General features: G+C 35.5%; 1 long non-coding RNA gene across 1 annotated transcript in view; it reads right to left on the reverse strand.

Moving 5' to 3' along the window:
* The window catches only part of LOC101888663 (uncharacterized), a 48145-nt gene extending 40048 nt beyond the window's left edge, over positions 1–8097 (reverse strand). The window contains exon 1 of the long non-coding RNA XR_225670.4: positions 6867–8097. This is a non-coding gene — a long non-coding RNA (uncharacterized LOC101888663). The remainder of the gene's footprint in view (positions 1–6866) is intronic.
* Between the last annotated feature and the right edge of the window lie 8206 nt (positions 8098–16303).

The raw sequence follows: 16303 nt of genomic DNA on the forward strand, positions 1-16303 counted from the left end.
GTCCGATCTGTGCCATCTTTATAAAAGATCTTGTGTTGATGGAAATATTACGATGTGGCAATTCTGAAGGGTATCGAATGTTAATTCGATTAATTTATGGACACCATGGATATTCAAAATGTTGACCCTTTGCGGGGGAGATACCAGAGATATATCCCATCTTCACAACAGATCCTGTGTTAGTAAAAATAATGGCATCTGTGAAATATAAAGATAACCTGATGCTTATTTCGGTTTTTATAACGTTTTGGTTATTGAAAATTTTGACTGTTTGTGGAGGAGGTACCAGAAGAAAAGTTCCGATCTGTACAACCTTAATAGCAGATCATGTGTTGATAGAAATATTCAGATGTGCCAAGTCTAAATGAAATCGGATGTTTATTTCGAGTTTTATGAGGTTCATGGATATTCATTCAAAATTTCGATCTTTTGTGGGTGAAGTACCAGAAGGAGTAGCCGATATATTCCATCTTAACACCAGGCCTTGGGTTAATAAAATTATTGGGATTTGTGAAATTTGAAGACAATCGGATTCGTACATCACATTTTATAATAGTTGTAATTATTCAACATTTTAACCCTTTGTGAGGGAGGTACTTGATAGAGTGGACCGATACTGTCCATTTTCGCACCTGACCTAGAAGTGACGAAAATATTTGAATTTGCAAAGTTGTAGCAGAAACGAATTATCATTTTTCTTTCTGTGCAGAATATATATTTTTGGAAAATTTCGGCATTTTGTGGGGAAGGTACCAGAAGGAGTGGACCGATGTATTCTATCTTAACACCAGACCTTGTGTTAATAAAATTGTTATGATGTGTGAAATTTGAAGACAATCGGACTCTTACATCACATTTTATAAGAGTAGTAATTATTCAAAATTTTGACCCTTTGTGGGGGAGGTACTTTGTGGGGGAGGTACCTGACTTAGCAGTGAGGCAAATATTTGGATTTGCAAATTTAGAGCAAAATCGGATTACTATTTCTCTTTCTGTGCAGAAAATATATTTGGTACCAGAAGGAGTGGACCGATATATTCCATCTTAACACTAGACCTTGGGTTAATAAAATTATTAGGATTTATGAAATTTGAAGACAATCGGATTCTTACATCACATTTTATAAGAGTTGTAATTTGTCAAAATTTTGACCCTTTGTGAAGTAGGTACTTGATATAGTGGACTGATATTTTCCATTTTCGCACCTGACTTAGCACTGACGCAAATATTCGGATTTGCAAAGTTGTAGCAAAATCGGATTATCATTTCTCTTTCTGTGTAGAAAAAATATTTTTGGAAATTTTCGGCATTTTGTGGGGGAGGTACCAGAAGGAGTGGACCAATATTTTCCATCTCCGAACTCGATCTAAGTTTGACAATAATATTACGATGTACCAAGTTGGGATCAAAACGGATACTCTCTTCCAGAGTTATCGTGCGCAACAGCCAGCCAGACAGACAGACGGACGGACATCGCAGATCGACTCCAAATGTCCCAAAATCCCATAAAATTCCTACCCTTATATTCTAATTGAGATTTTCACAGAAATTAGAATATATGGATGACAATCTCTTCACATCATTATTTAAAAAAAAAAAAATACAAGTTCCCCACAATATCTTATCACTTCTCAAAATCAATCATATCAATTGAAAAAAAAATCACAGGGGCGGGAATTGATGCCTTTATCAATATTTTCAAAAAAAAAAAAAAAATACATCAAAGACAACTTTCAATGAAAGTGTTAAATGTAATTGAGCTTTAAGTTCACAGCTACCACTCACATCGTTCATTAAATTAAGTTTCTGCCAACACCAATTAAAAAATTTGTTTATTAGTTTTGGCGAAGAGGGGTGTTAGAAATTAAATTTGTATTTATCAAAGCATAAATAAAGAGGAAATAATGTTCTTTATAGAACTAACAGATTATTTTTTCAATTCACTGCCAAAAATATTTTCTAAATATAAAAAAAATAAATTTTTGACTAAACTAATTATTTCAGAAATGCTAGCAGAAGAAAAAATTCCGAAATGAAGGCACAAAAATTGCAATTGGCATTTTGAATATTTTCCAATTTATCGGCAATTAATTTTTCTCTAAATCAAAATTACCACAAGACCCATAAAATATGAATACTCAATCTTCCATTATGAATTTTCCCCCAAAGCCCTTATTTAAAAATTAACTAGTTCCCCCAAACAATAACTTATCAATTTCCCAGAATCAATCATATCAATTGAAATCGATCGTTCATATGGGGTGAGAATTGTTTTCTTTATCAATTTCTCAAAAATTAGCGTCCTTCTTTTCACACATCAAAGACAATTTTTCGATTGAAAGTGTTGCCACAAGCGATTGTGCCTTGAGTTGAGTTCACAGCTGCCATTCGCGCATCATTCATTCAATAAAGTTCCTGTCAACACCAATTAAATGTTTTGTTTATTGGCATTGGGGTCGTGGGGTCTCATGAATACTAAAGAAAATTTAGAAATTTCCAATGTCATATCAAATGCGATTTGTTTTTTGTAAAATTTTTATTTATCCAAGCAGATAGTTGGGGAAAACAATTTTTAGAAGGTCTAAGGGATTTGTTGTTGATTCATTTGCAAAATGTCAAAAGTTAAATTTTTGGCAGTGTATTATGGAAAATTATGGATTTTCATAATTTGTAAAAATATTGCATGTTCGAAAATAAAACAATGAGCGAAAAAATTACTTGGGGATGTAAATTGACATTTCTTAATTTCCCCATGAAAATTCTTCTTCGAGGAACTCTAAACACTTTTCACTAATAATTTAATTTCAAACATTTTTCCCTTTTATCAACAAAACTTATTATACAGTTTATTTGCTCTAAGTTTAAATTTCTTTATATCTGCAAAATTTCCTAATTCTTCATAAATTTCCCAGACCTGCACAAATTTAACATTTTCTATAAAAGATGTTAATTTTTTTTTTCAAACCCCCAATTTGGCCATTTTACTGTGCAAACTTAGTTTGCTATAAAATAATCAGAACCATTAAATACAGAACATCCCATTCAAAATGTACAATATCGGCTCAATCTTCCTTCTATTACGCCCAGAAGAGATAAAAATGAATACTTAAAAAACCCAAATAGAATGTAAAGTCATTATCGAATTTTTACAATCTTTGCACATCTCAAGATTGCCTCAAACATCAGATATTGCCTAGAAATGGTATATTTTTCATTATTTTTTTTTCTTTTAAATCTTCCCTCAAATGTTTTTCAAAATCAAATATATTTCATATAAAATTAACGAAATTCAAGACTTTCAACTTTCTCATACTCTAATACTTGTATAAGGCTTATTTCAAGCTCGGAAATAAAACGCATTGGTCCACTATTTTTGGTAACTCTCACACAAAGAGTTAACCTTTTTTAATACAGATTTAACGCCCAAAATATTAGATAAAAGTCCATGATTTTCTTCGAACTTGGCGTATTCAAATAATTTGTCAATATTATATCAAGTTAAAAAATGTAATGCATATTAGTTTACTTTTATGCTACATTTCCCATAAATGTTGAGGAATCAGAACTCTCATAAAATGTGAAAATAGTTCCCGATTTTCTATAATTTCTGGCATCTCAATATTCCTGCAGACATTAGGTGAAGTGTGATATTTCGATATATAGTTTTAGTTCACACGGTCAATCCCCCACATATTTCAAAATAAAAATTGAATTCATTGTACGGTGTGGGAAGCTCCTTTCTTATGTCTTTTCCCCACGTAAGGTATATTTTTATGGAATTCCATATTTCAAAAATCCAAGCTTAAAGCGTTTCTTGACCAGAATTTTTTAAAGAAATTATTGGCGAAGATTCCTGGGTTTCTTGAAAAAATGTTTGCCAAAACAAAAGTCGTGCATTTTCAAGGAACTCCGGTGTAAAAAATTGTAAATTTCCAAAGAATTTATAGACTTCCTGACAGAGAAAATTAGACTGTTAAAATATGTTAATGGTCTACTCGGTCACAAAAAATCGTAAATTTCGTAGAAACACTCTTTAAGGACTTCCCAATTATAAACGAATTTCCTCAGCATTTTTTTAAGTAACGAATGGGTTTATAGGAACTTATTTCAAGGACTTCATTACTAAAAATAGTAACGAATTTGGTTTCTGGAATTCTTGGTTGAAGAATTGTGCTTCTTTAAGAAATACTCACTGCCTTTTAAAACCAAAGTTAAATTTGGGTACAGGAAACGATAAAGCTGTTAATGCTGAAATGGAATTTCAGAGAACCAAAAAGGAGAACTAAACACGTCTAAAATTATGACTTTTTATTTTGTTATTTGGGTCTGGGCTACGTGCACTTAGATTTCAAAAAAAAAGATCTTTGAGGGACTCCCCTCCAAGTAAGTCCCATTTAGGTACAGAAATAAATTTATCAGAATAAGAGTGTTAGGGTTTTAATAAGTAATAACTATGTAAGGTTTAAATAACTAACATTTGGATTCAGAAATATTATTAAGACTGGTAACACTATTTTGATAAGTTTGGAGTTTGATGCCCACATAACGACCCCTTGTTTACTTCTAGTTGGTTTGTAAAAATTTCCATACCAAATATAAGTAAATTCATTAATTACGGATCAGTAAATCGGGTCTATAATAATCGGAAGTATGAATTTTCAAAAAAAAAAAGTAATCTGATATAATCAAGATAAATACTACTACACGTAATGAAAAATTGGAATCAAACTGAGAGGTATTCCCGAATTTTAAGCCAATTAAAAAAATATTCGATAGTGGACCCAATTAATATTTGCTGATTTTTTTCTAAACAGAACTTCAGAAAAAAACTAATCAGTGGAGATAGATTTGTAATGTGAAACATTGTTTTTTTTTTTGCACAAAATATAAATTGACTATAAAATATAAGCCTTATTCTATTACAATTTACATTTTGTCATTGGTATGGTTGACCTGACTTGAACAACGGTCCTTAGATAGGAAAAGGTTGGCATTTTTGAAAAATGGGGACAAGAGGGATTTATATAAATAATTATATGCCACATGAGGTAAAACCTATTAAAAAGGTAAATACCAAATCCTCATTGAAGTAGAAAAAATCGGGAGGCATATAGTCGTTATAGGAAAATATAGCACTATATAAAGTTCTGTCACAGGATCTAGAACCCACTACAAACTACAAATACCAAATCCGTTACAAAATGTGGCATAAATCGTCAAAATACCGAATATCGGTGTGTACCTTTATTTGGAAATCTTGGTCCCATTATGTGAACTACAAATGCCAAATTTGAAATAAATCAAATAAAAAATATGGTCTAAATTGTAAAAATACCGAATATCTGGAGGCATCATTATTTGAATGCTATGAGAAAACATGGGCCTATTTAACAATGTTACGTCACAGGAGGTAAAGTCGATTACAAACTTTAAATACCAAATTAAAAAAAAAAAAATCGTGAAAAAAAAACTTGGTTAAAAAAAAAGAAAATACTGAATATAGGGAGGTATATGGTCGCTTAAGGAAAACATGAAACTATGTAATATTCTGCCACCGGAGCTAGAATCTATTACGAACTACAAAAATCTAATTTTAAACAAATCCGTTAGAAAATGTGGCATAAATCGTTAAAATGCCGAATATTGGGAGGCACTGTTGTATGGGCGCTGCAGGAAAACGTGGACCTATGCAGACAATGATCATCCACTGCAGGACTCGCTACAAACTCTCAGTACCAAATTTGTAACAATTCCGGTTGATTTTAACAGACGAATATTTAAAGAAGTTACAAATGGAATACACCCTTCTTTCCAAGGAGGGTATGCCAACCAAAAGAATATGTCATGCCGACAACTAAAAAGTGACAACTAAAGTGATTTCTTCAATATCATAAATGCAAAATCGTTTATCATAGTAAAAAACATTAAGATTCTTGCAATTCTGGAACATATCACTTATTAGAAGTTTGTTTCTTATGCAGAAGTTCATGTTGGAGTAAAAAGAATTCAGTACAATATCAATTTCTATTGAAAACTGTGACACTTTTAAGGTGAACGTACTGGTATTTTAAAAGAATAATAACCATTTCTGTATATAGTGTACCATGACTACTCGAAAAAATAATTTCAAACCCCACTAGGGCAGGTCCTAAGTTTGCCTTGTTCTAATTTCAGATTATCGGTACAAAAAAAACTCTAAAAAAATTATCAGTGAAGTTAACCTTCGTTTTTCAAAATTCAAAACTTTTATTTCACTCATAATAAGTTAGCAGTGCATAGATCTGATACCATAATCTTGGAATCACGTTCAGCTTTATTTCAAACCAATCCCTAAGCCATGAAAGACACAATTCTCGCAAGAGTGATAATATATTCGGTTTTGTGCTCACACTTACACACCGCATTAAGTATATGCCCCCCTTCACATTGTTGGATTACTACCGCAGAAGCAGTAATTAAAAAAGGCGGAAATAGCGGCAGCGACAACAACAGTTTCTTTCTTCTGTTTCAGAGCTGGACCACATTAACCAACAATAACAACAACATTATAATGACAATCCAAAAAAACGGTTTTAGAAAATGGAAAGTTGAAGCGAGCCTTAACTACACAAACAATGTCGAGTCATCATCGATCACATTAAACAGCAATAAAAGATAGAAAAAAGAGGGGAGGTCATTAAAAACAAAATATATCAAATCAAATGATTTGAAAGAATGGCTGAAAAAAAAGTGAAAAATCATGATTCGGGGGGCAGGAGAAGGGGCTGTGAGGGGACATGGCACAAACAAATTACACTTCACTTTTATTGCAGCAGCAAAATTCGCATTAATTTCACTTTTTTGGTTAGTTTTGATTTAGCACTTACAAATAGGAAACAGCTCCATTGGATTCCGGTGGGTCGAGAGGAACAGCACAAGATTTTTTTTGTTTGCTTGGAAAAAAACACTTTGCAAGGCTTTTTGAACGGCCAGATGTCATGGAAGAATATTTTTTCTTCCTCTTCTTCTACCACTATTTGAGCTCCTCGTATTACTGGGTTGGGACACCATGACCCATAACATATATACATACATACACACACACACTCGCACGATAATACACAATTACACTTTGCTTCTTTTGCCCGCAAAGAACAACCGAAACCGGAGTTTAATAAACTATAAACGACGAAGACGACGATGCTGACGACTACGACGAGCAAAATTACGAGCCAGCCTGGAGATGTGGAGTACTACAACTCTGGCGTGTTGTGTGGTATAGAGTACGAGCTAACAAACGAATACGAAAAATCTTAACTAACGAATTGCCTTGCACTTGTTTTATTTGCTGGTTATGTTTGCTGCTCTGGTTTTAACAGCATCTCTCCCGCCTGTCCACCCTAAACGAAAACGACAACGACGACGACGAGATAAAGTCCATGGTAGAGGAAGAAAACACTTTTGATTTCAATTTGTTTTGGGGGAGAAATTTAATTCGAGGCTTTTCTTTTGTTTATTTGCACAATTCTTTCACATGTTTTTTTTTTCTCCACTACCTTTACTTTATATTATTCTTCATTGCTTTATTACAATAAAACAAAAAAACTACAATTTTGGCTCTTTGAACTCATGGAGAATAGTAACGAAAACGAAATACTACAACAGAAACACAGCACTCACAAAACCCGTCCGTAATTGGTCGTTGTTGTTGTTGCTGCTGTTACTACTATCATTGTCGTGCCTTCTTCGTTATGCTGTAGTTGTTTTTCGTTCCTGTTGTTATGGCTATGGATAATTGTAGTTGTTGTTGTTGATAAAATATTGTCAAATGACGGCTTAAAACCCGACTTTTAATAAAACCAAATTAAACACTAAATTTATAGGAAGAAAGAAGCAGAGAAAAACTTCACACACACAATTATTTTCTTTTTTATTATTTAATTGCTGATAGATAGGTATTTTACACGAATTACACGACGACGGACGAACACGACACGTAACGAAACTCATGCAAGCGTTACTTGGATAGAAAACCGAACCGTTTGGCTATACGCTCCAACTGTAACTGAAGTTTTCAAATTGGATTTCATGTTGAGCAACGGACGACGCTGTCGTCGTCATGTGTGATGCTCCCCACAGCAAGAGCAAGAACAACAACAGCCGTAGCAATAACAGAGACACGACGACGCCGTCAACGTCTTTAGCAACAAAAGAGTCTGTGGAGAGGCCAGTGCGAGAGAGAATAAAATCCAACAAGAAGAGTCAGAAACAGAAAAAAACCCCACTGCAATGCAAACAACTGAATACACACACAGGAAACTACTTGTTTTTTCTGGGGGGAATTTCTCTCTCACAGCTTGGCGGCTTTTGTGTGCAATTGGAATGGATGCATTATGCTCTCTGTTGCTGTCGGCTTCGCCATTAACATAGAAAACATAATAATGATGTTCAATGGTGGAGTCTTGTTGAAAAATAAGGAACAAAAGACGCACATGTTGACGTCGACGTAACGGCAGCAGAGAGCAGCGGAAATTTAACGAAACTCTTTTTCTTAATGCCCAGCTCTCAGAGAATTCTCATTGGATGTGAGAAAATCAAATAAACTCTTAACAAATATATTTTTGTGGGTAAGTTACTGCCAAGAGCAGCTCCAGTGACATACTTATTGGGTAAGGTAATAGTAATGATTGGAGTCGAGACTGAATGGCATAAACATATGCAATTTTTTCGACAAAAACCACAGAAAATGTGTGAGATTTTAATGAAGAGTTACCTCTTCATTCTAAAAATGCATGCCTATAAATCATAAAGAATTGTATTCCAAAGGCCATAGCATTTTGTCGATTTCTATAGATGTGAATACTGTATTGCAAAGCATAGTTCTTAATGTACACTGCGCAACATAAAAGCGATATCATATACTTCTCCATCAAATAGTGGACAGCCATGTGAGGCGAATGAAGGTAGTTCGCATTACCGTTAGGCTTAAAATTATTCTTAACAAAAATAATTAGTAATTATGTTTCTTCAATAGACATTATTTTTAGCCGGAACGACATCTTTATTTGCTCTACTTTCCTCAATAAACAAAAGTTTTCATTATAGATTCACTATACTTATATTGATTTTTTTGAATATTTGCTGAGAGCAAAAATGTCAAATTACACCTAATTATTAATTGGGACCAACACAATCAAATATATAAAAAATCAGGAGATTGCATTATATGGGGATTATCATTAGTCCGTCCGTCTGTCTCGCTGGCAGGGTGATGCGCAAGATAACTCTTGAAGGGAGTATCCGATTTGCACCAAACTTGGTACATCGTAATATTTGTATCAAATTTAAAAAGGTCAACATCGACAATTTTACAGAACAGAAAGAGAAAAAATAATCCGATTTTGCTCCAACTTTGTAAATCCTAATAGTTGCATCAGTGCTAGGTCAGGTCAAAATGAACAATATCGTCCCACCCCCATGAAGTACCTCTCCCACAAAGGGTCAAAATTTTAAATAATTATAACTCTTGAAAATGTGATGTAAGTGATCGATTGTTTTAAAATATTTTTTATTAACCCAAGGTCTGTTGTGAAGATAGAATATATCGGTCCACTCCTTCTGATACCTCCCTAACAAAAGGTTACAATTTTTAATAACCAAAACGATCATGAAATCAGAAATAACCATCGGATTCTTTCATATTTCACACATACCATTCATTATTTCTACTATTACACGATTTGCTGTGAGATGAAATTTTATCGGTCCAATCCTTTTGGTACCTCCACCACAACGGGTCAGAATTGTGAATATCCATGAAGCTCATAAAACGCAAAATTTAACATCCGATTCCATTCAGACATGGTATATCTCAATATTCCCATCAACACAAGATCTGTTATGAAGATGGTAGAGATCGGACCATTTCTTCTGTACTCCCCCACATAAGGTTCAAGATTTTGAAAAACAAAACGCTCACACATACAAACATTTTCGCTAACACAAGATCTGGTGTGAAGATGTTGTATACTTGGGAACCCTTTCTGGTACCTCACCACAAAGGGGCACAATTGTCAATACTTTATCTGTCATAACGTGCGAAACCTGCCCGCGATACTCTACAACTTGATATATCTAAATATATCAATAAGCATTTTTACTATTGAAAAGAGTATGCACACATAAGCAACTAAAGTTGACATATTAAGCCAAGTAAATAAAAAAATTAAAATCATATGGTATCATAACCCTACCTTGATTTTATTGTACCATGGGGTCTACGACAAATATTTCGATTTCAAAATTCTATATTCGAAATATGTTGCACAGTGTAATTTAGGTAGGTAGCTAGCAGGAGCAGCTGCATGACTTTAATTCTTCTCCTACGAACTACCACCTGAAACTCTTTACAACACATTATCTCTCTTTCTCTCTTTGACATAACCATCACATCTTGCTCTCTAACATTCTCTCACAGCGATTTCCTATAAAAATTGAACGAAACATTTTTGTTGTTAGGGGTTGAGAGTAATTTATTCCATAACTCTTTGTTGTGGTATTTTAAAAGAGTCTAATAAGAACTTCACTTCCAATTGGAAATACCTCTCTTATATTAAATGTTTGCCACATTACGGCGAGGCTTGTTGCAATATGTGGTTGTTTTGCAAATGCAACAAGCCTCTTATATAGGCATACGTTTTACTAGCTACATCTAGAAATGTCTTCCGCGCTAGAAGATGTTGGTTCTCATAACAACATATATAGCACGGTCTGATTGCTCGATACCTAAGACACTCGCACTTGCTTCCTGAATATGTTTAGGAACAACCTTTCAAAATTAGAAACCAGTAGAAGAAAATTAATTATTTTTAAAATGAATATTTATTTTACAAATATATTTACATATTATCTATGTCAACTTTAAACAAGTTAATTTAACAATTTATGACCTCTACAATGCCATTTTTAATAGAAAATTTAAAAAGCTTGTCTTATCACAACACAACAAAACACAAACACTTTTACGATGTATTTTGGCCCACTACCGGTGAAGCGCTTGCTTGAGGTGATCGAAACTTTGGTATTTTTTAGTGCCAACTTTGCTTTCCCAAATACTCCAGGCACAACGGATTGGTATACTGAGATTTTGGTGGCCACTGTGAGCTGGAAATGAAGCGAGGAACCTCATTACTTGGGTGGCGCGTGCTGTCAGTGGAATAATTTTAACAGCTGTCGGACGAGTGGCTTACAAATGGCAGCAGTCTGAATATGTTGAAAATATCAGTCTCCTTTGAAAAGTTTTTAAACGTCCAATGAAAATAGCAGACCTTTAGACGCGAAAGCCTCTGGAAGATTTTCAGAAGGAATATTATGAGGACATTATCTTCGGAAGGAAGCTTAGATATTTTTCTATTAGCAGATGAGCTCTAGAAGAAATTCTATGTCTGAAATTGTTGACGGTTTAAAGGATCATTCAAACAAACGGATCTTTGTTATGTCCTCAAATTGTTCTTATGATTCAGAAGGCTTCATAAGGATGTTTCTTCTATAAATAAGATCTCCAAATGTATTTCCTCTGTAGAGGACCATCAAAGGATTTTTTTCTCTTCAAAAGAATTTAACTCCATAGAAGACTTTCAAATTTCATTTTCCAATGACCTTTTTTTATAGAAGCCTAGGTTTAAATTAACCGGACCCCAGGATGAAATCGGTGCGGACTCCGGACCTTTGGAGTAAATCTCCTAGGGTTAATACCCCCGAATCCTAAAAAAAATCTCCCGCATCCTAGGAGGTTTTTACCCGTCCCTTTTAATCTCTATGGACTACCTAGTCCACAGCTCGTCTATATGGACTCCCTGCTTCATTTATCGTTATTTCTACTCCTTGACCCAGCTTGTCCTATATAGATGCCCTGGACTCCAGCTAGTCTCTATAGTGGACTCCAGCTAATCTATATAGACCTATATACATCGGCTGGCCTCCAGCTATCTATATCGGCCGGCTGGCCTCCAGCTAGTCGGTATAGAGTAAATAGACCGCTGGCCCCCATCTAGTCTCTATAGACTAAATAGACCGGGTGGCCCCAGCTAGTCTATATAGACTATGTAGACCGCCTGGCCTCCAGCTAGTCTATAAAGACCGTCTTTCCTCTAGCTAGTCTATATGACCGCCTGTTTTCCGTTTATGTATACTCCGTGGCCTTCAGCTAGTCTATGTAGACTCCCTGGCCTCCAGCTATTCTATGTACACTCCCTGACCTCCAAGTTTATGAAGACTCCGTGGGCTCAGCTAGTCTATATAGATCGTAATTCCTCCAGCTAGTCTATATAGACCGCCAGTTCTCCAGCTAGTCTATATTGACCGCCTGTTTTCAGTTTATGTATACTCCGTGGCCTCCAGCTAGTCTTTGTAGACTCCCTGGCCGCCAGCTAGTTTATGGCCTCCAGCCAGTCTATGTACACTTCCTGGCTAGTCTATGTAGACTACCTGGGATCCAGCTAGTCAGTATAGAGAATGCCTGGCCTTCGGCTTGTCTATAGAGAACTCCCTGGCCTCCAGCTAGCAAAATAGAGAACGACTGACCTACAGCTCTATATGAACTCCCTGACCTTAAGCTATTCTATATAAGCTCCATGACCTACAGCTAGTCTATATGGACTTCCTAGCCTCCAGCTAGAAAGAGTAGACTGCCTAACCTTCAACTCTTCTACACAGAGAGAGACTAGACTCCCTGACCTTCAGCTTGTCTATAGAGAGGGAGAGACCCCCTAGACCCTAGACCCCCTGGACTTCAGCTCGTCTATAGAGAGACTAGACTCTCTGACCTTCAGTTGGTTGCTGTTTTCCTTCTCACCCTGTAGAAGTTTCAGAACATTTATGACCGATTTGGCCATAAAAAAAAATGTTCACATGTTGCAGGGCCCGGATTCTATTATTTTTCTTTTGTCATTACCATCTGAAGCCAATTTCTTCAAACTGAACAGTGTCGTATCTCAAATCGAACAATTTGGGTTGGTTCGACCCAACTATATCCATTTTTGTTTTTAATTCACTGAATTTTGGATCTGCGTAATACTGTCATTTCGATGTTTCAGCCTGAGCGACATATCTGCTACTATAAATTTAAAAAAACACACTCCTAATAATCTGACGATTCTCATATGTCTCCCAGAATAATCTCGGAATACCCCAACAAACATTGATAAGTGGATTTTTTTTTTTTTTTTTTTTTTGAAATATTTTGTTTACTTTTTTGTCATCCATTTGTATTTCCCTTAATAAAAAAAAAACATTAAAAAAATTCACTATCTTTGTGCTGGGGAATAACCAACGGCTTGAAACAAAAGGCGGCATCACGGCACGGTGTGGTATAAATATCTTGAGAATTTTTGCGACTCTCGAACATTAAGCGACGATGCCTACTGGAAGATCATTCATTTTGGCTCACTATTATTGTGACACTGCTCGCCATTGTCGGCGGTTGTGCCACAGTGGTACAACAGCACAGAATTGGCAGGCAGTATTTAATAGACGCGATCGAAAGGTAAATTAATGCAAATTAATAAAAGGTCTAAAAATAATGAGCAATTCTTCTTTTTTTTCACTTCGTGGCTACTAGTATAAACTGGTTTGAAGCTCGTCATGAGTGTGCTCGACGCAATTTGCAGCTTGTCGAGATTGAGACAAAGGAAAAAATGAAGCTTTGTTGCGGTGCTGAAGCCAATTTTCGGTAAGCAAAAAAAAAAAGAATATAAACGATGTTATATGAGAATTTATAATCATGTTTTCTCATTTCATTATTAGGAAATTCCTATAATCTGTGGCTGGGTGCAATGGATGAATACAGTCGCGATAAGAATTCGAGAGACCTTTCTATTGGTCGTCCAGTGGCAAACCGATGACCTTTTCGTATTGGTCGCTAATAATCCCGACAATCATAAGGAGGATGAACACTGCGTGTTCACACATGGGCATCGAAATCCAATGATCTCTGGAATGATAATCGTTGTGACCACCAACGTTTCGGTTTCATTTGTGAAGATCATTATTTGATGCGGAGCAGCAAAAAATGTTGAGCGAAAAGTTCAAAACTTAGGCAACCAAACGCCAAATTATTTGAAGAATATCATCTTCAACAAAAAGAATATTCTGAGAATTATCGAGCCTTTAGCGGAGAACGAAGCGGGAGAAATGAATTTAAAGAGGTGCTACATAACATTTACACAAAATTGGAATTTGATATAAGTCATGCCTTGGCTCAACATCAGAGAGAAGTCAACTCCCTGGTGGAGAATAGAAATGAGGCGGTGCATAAACGAAATGCTGAACTGAGAACTTTCAACGAGAAATGTCGAAGAAATTTAGCAAAGAATTAGAAGCTGCGAAGATAGTTTATGATGATGTTTTGACAGTTTAAGTTTAGCATTTAAGCAGATACATTTAAAATAAAATAAATTAGATGTGATAAGACAAAGAAAGAACTCTTATTCTGAACAAGAACAATTTCAGTCAGTTTTCCGACCGAGATATATACCCTCAGCATATGGCCATACCCGAGTGGCGCATCCACCTTTAATTTTGAAAATATTAGAGTTAAGATACCTTGTAATCCATGCTTTTGTGGTATATTGAGTCTTGGGCAAGATTTCTATAAAAATAAGTTAAAAAGTATCAGTCGGTTTTTCCGAAAGATGTATGCCTTCGGCCAAAGTTCGATTATTTAAATATATTCTGCCTTTTGTTATGATTATACAAATTGTTGACTCTCCATGGAGTAGGTTGCGAAGGAATGGACATATATTGTCCATTTCGTATCGGACCTAAATAAACATGATATAAATATTGCGATGTGTCAGGTTCAGACTATATTCGTTACTTCTTTCACTTTATATGCGATATAGGGTAATCTTTAGAAATACTAAAATGTGTCTGAGGTACCAAATACAGAGTGAAATGAAAAAAAAACTGCAGCCAACTACAGACTGCTGTCACTTCCAAGCTACTTGTCAGACAGCTGTTAAAATTATTCCATTTACATATCGCAATATTCCATTCGGCAAATTTTGAAAAATGATTTAGGGGTAAAGCTATTGAAATTCCAAAAAGTGCAAGAACTAACACCGCAAATGAAAGAAAATAGACTCAAAAGAGCTAAAGAGTTGCTTGGCCGAAAGAGGTGAACTGCCGAATTTGGGTTTTCTCCGATGAGAAAACATTCGTTGTCCAGCAGTTTGTAAACAAACAAAATGATTGTGTTTACTTGCCAAAGAGGTCAGCTGAAAATGTAAACCTTCGATGGCCACCAGAACTCAAGCGCCGGTGATGATGTGGGCCGCCATAACAGCCGATGGTCGGTTTCCACTCGTATTAATTGACCGTGGCATCAGAATAAATGCCGAATATTATCGCGAAAATATTCTGGAGGATGTATTACAGCCTTGGGCACGCAAACATTTTGGCCGCTGACCTTGGACATTCCAACAGGACTCAGCATCATCGCTCTCAGCACGCGCCATCCAAGAATGGTTACAAAATGAGGTTCCTCGCGTCATTTCCAGAGCACAATGGCCACTAAAATCTCCTGATACCAATCCGTTGTACTGTTGTGTTGGAGTATTTTGGAAACCAAGGTTGGCACTAAAAAAAATACCAAAGTATCGGTCACCAAGCAAGCTCTTCACTGGGAATGGTCAAAAATACTGCAGAACAACATTCGGACAGCGTTTCATTGACCGTTTGAAGGGCATAACTCATGCCAAAGGTGACCAAGTCTAACAAATCTAAACTTATTCTAAAATGTGAGGCTTTTATTCAACAAAAGTTAAAAAAATGTAAAAATTATGGATTTTGACTTTGTTACAGTTTTTTTATCTCACCCTGTATATCATCTTCACAACTGATCTTGTGTTAACAAATATGTTTGTATGTGTGAAATTTGAAGAGAGTTGGGAGCTTATTTCGCTTTCTTTGAACGTTTTGTTTTTCAAAATCTTGAACCCTATGTGAGGGAGGTACCTAAAGAACTGGTCCGATCTCTACCATCATTACAAGAGATCTTGTGTTGATGGAAATATTGAGATGTGCCAAATCTGAATAGATTCGGACGTTAATTTCGCGTTTTATAAGTTTCATGGGTACTTAAATTGTTGACTCTTTGTGGGGTTGTGCCAGAAGGAGTGGACCGATGTATTTCATCTTCTCACCAAACCTTGGGTTAATTAAAATATTGTAATGTATGTAATTTGAAGAGATCAGATACTTATTTCGGATTTTATGATCGTTTTGGTTATTCAAACTTCGGCCTAGAAGAAATGGTCCGATCTCT

This window comes from Musca domestica, unplaced genomic scaffold (assembly GCF_030504385.1).
Source record: "Musca domestica strain aabys unplaced genomic scaffold, Musca_domestica.polishedcontigs.V.1.1 178, whole genome shotgun sequence".
NCBI lineage: Eukaryota > Metazoa > Arthropoda > Insecta > Diptera > Muscidae > Musca > Musca domestica.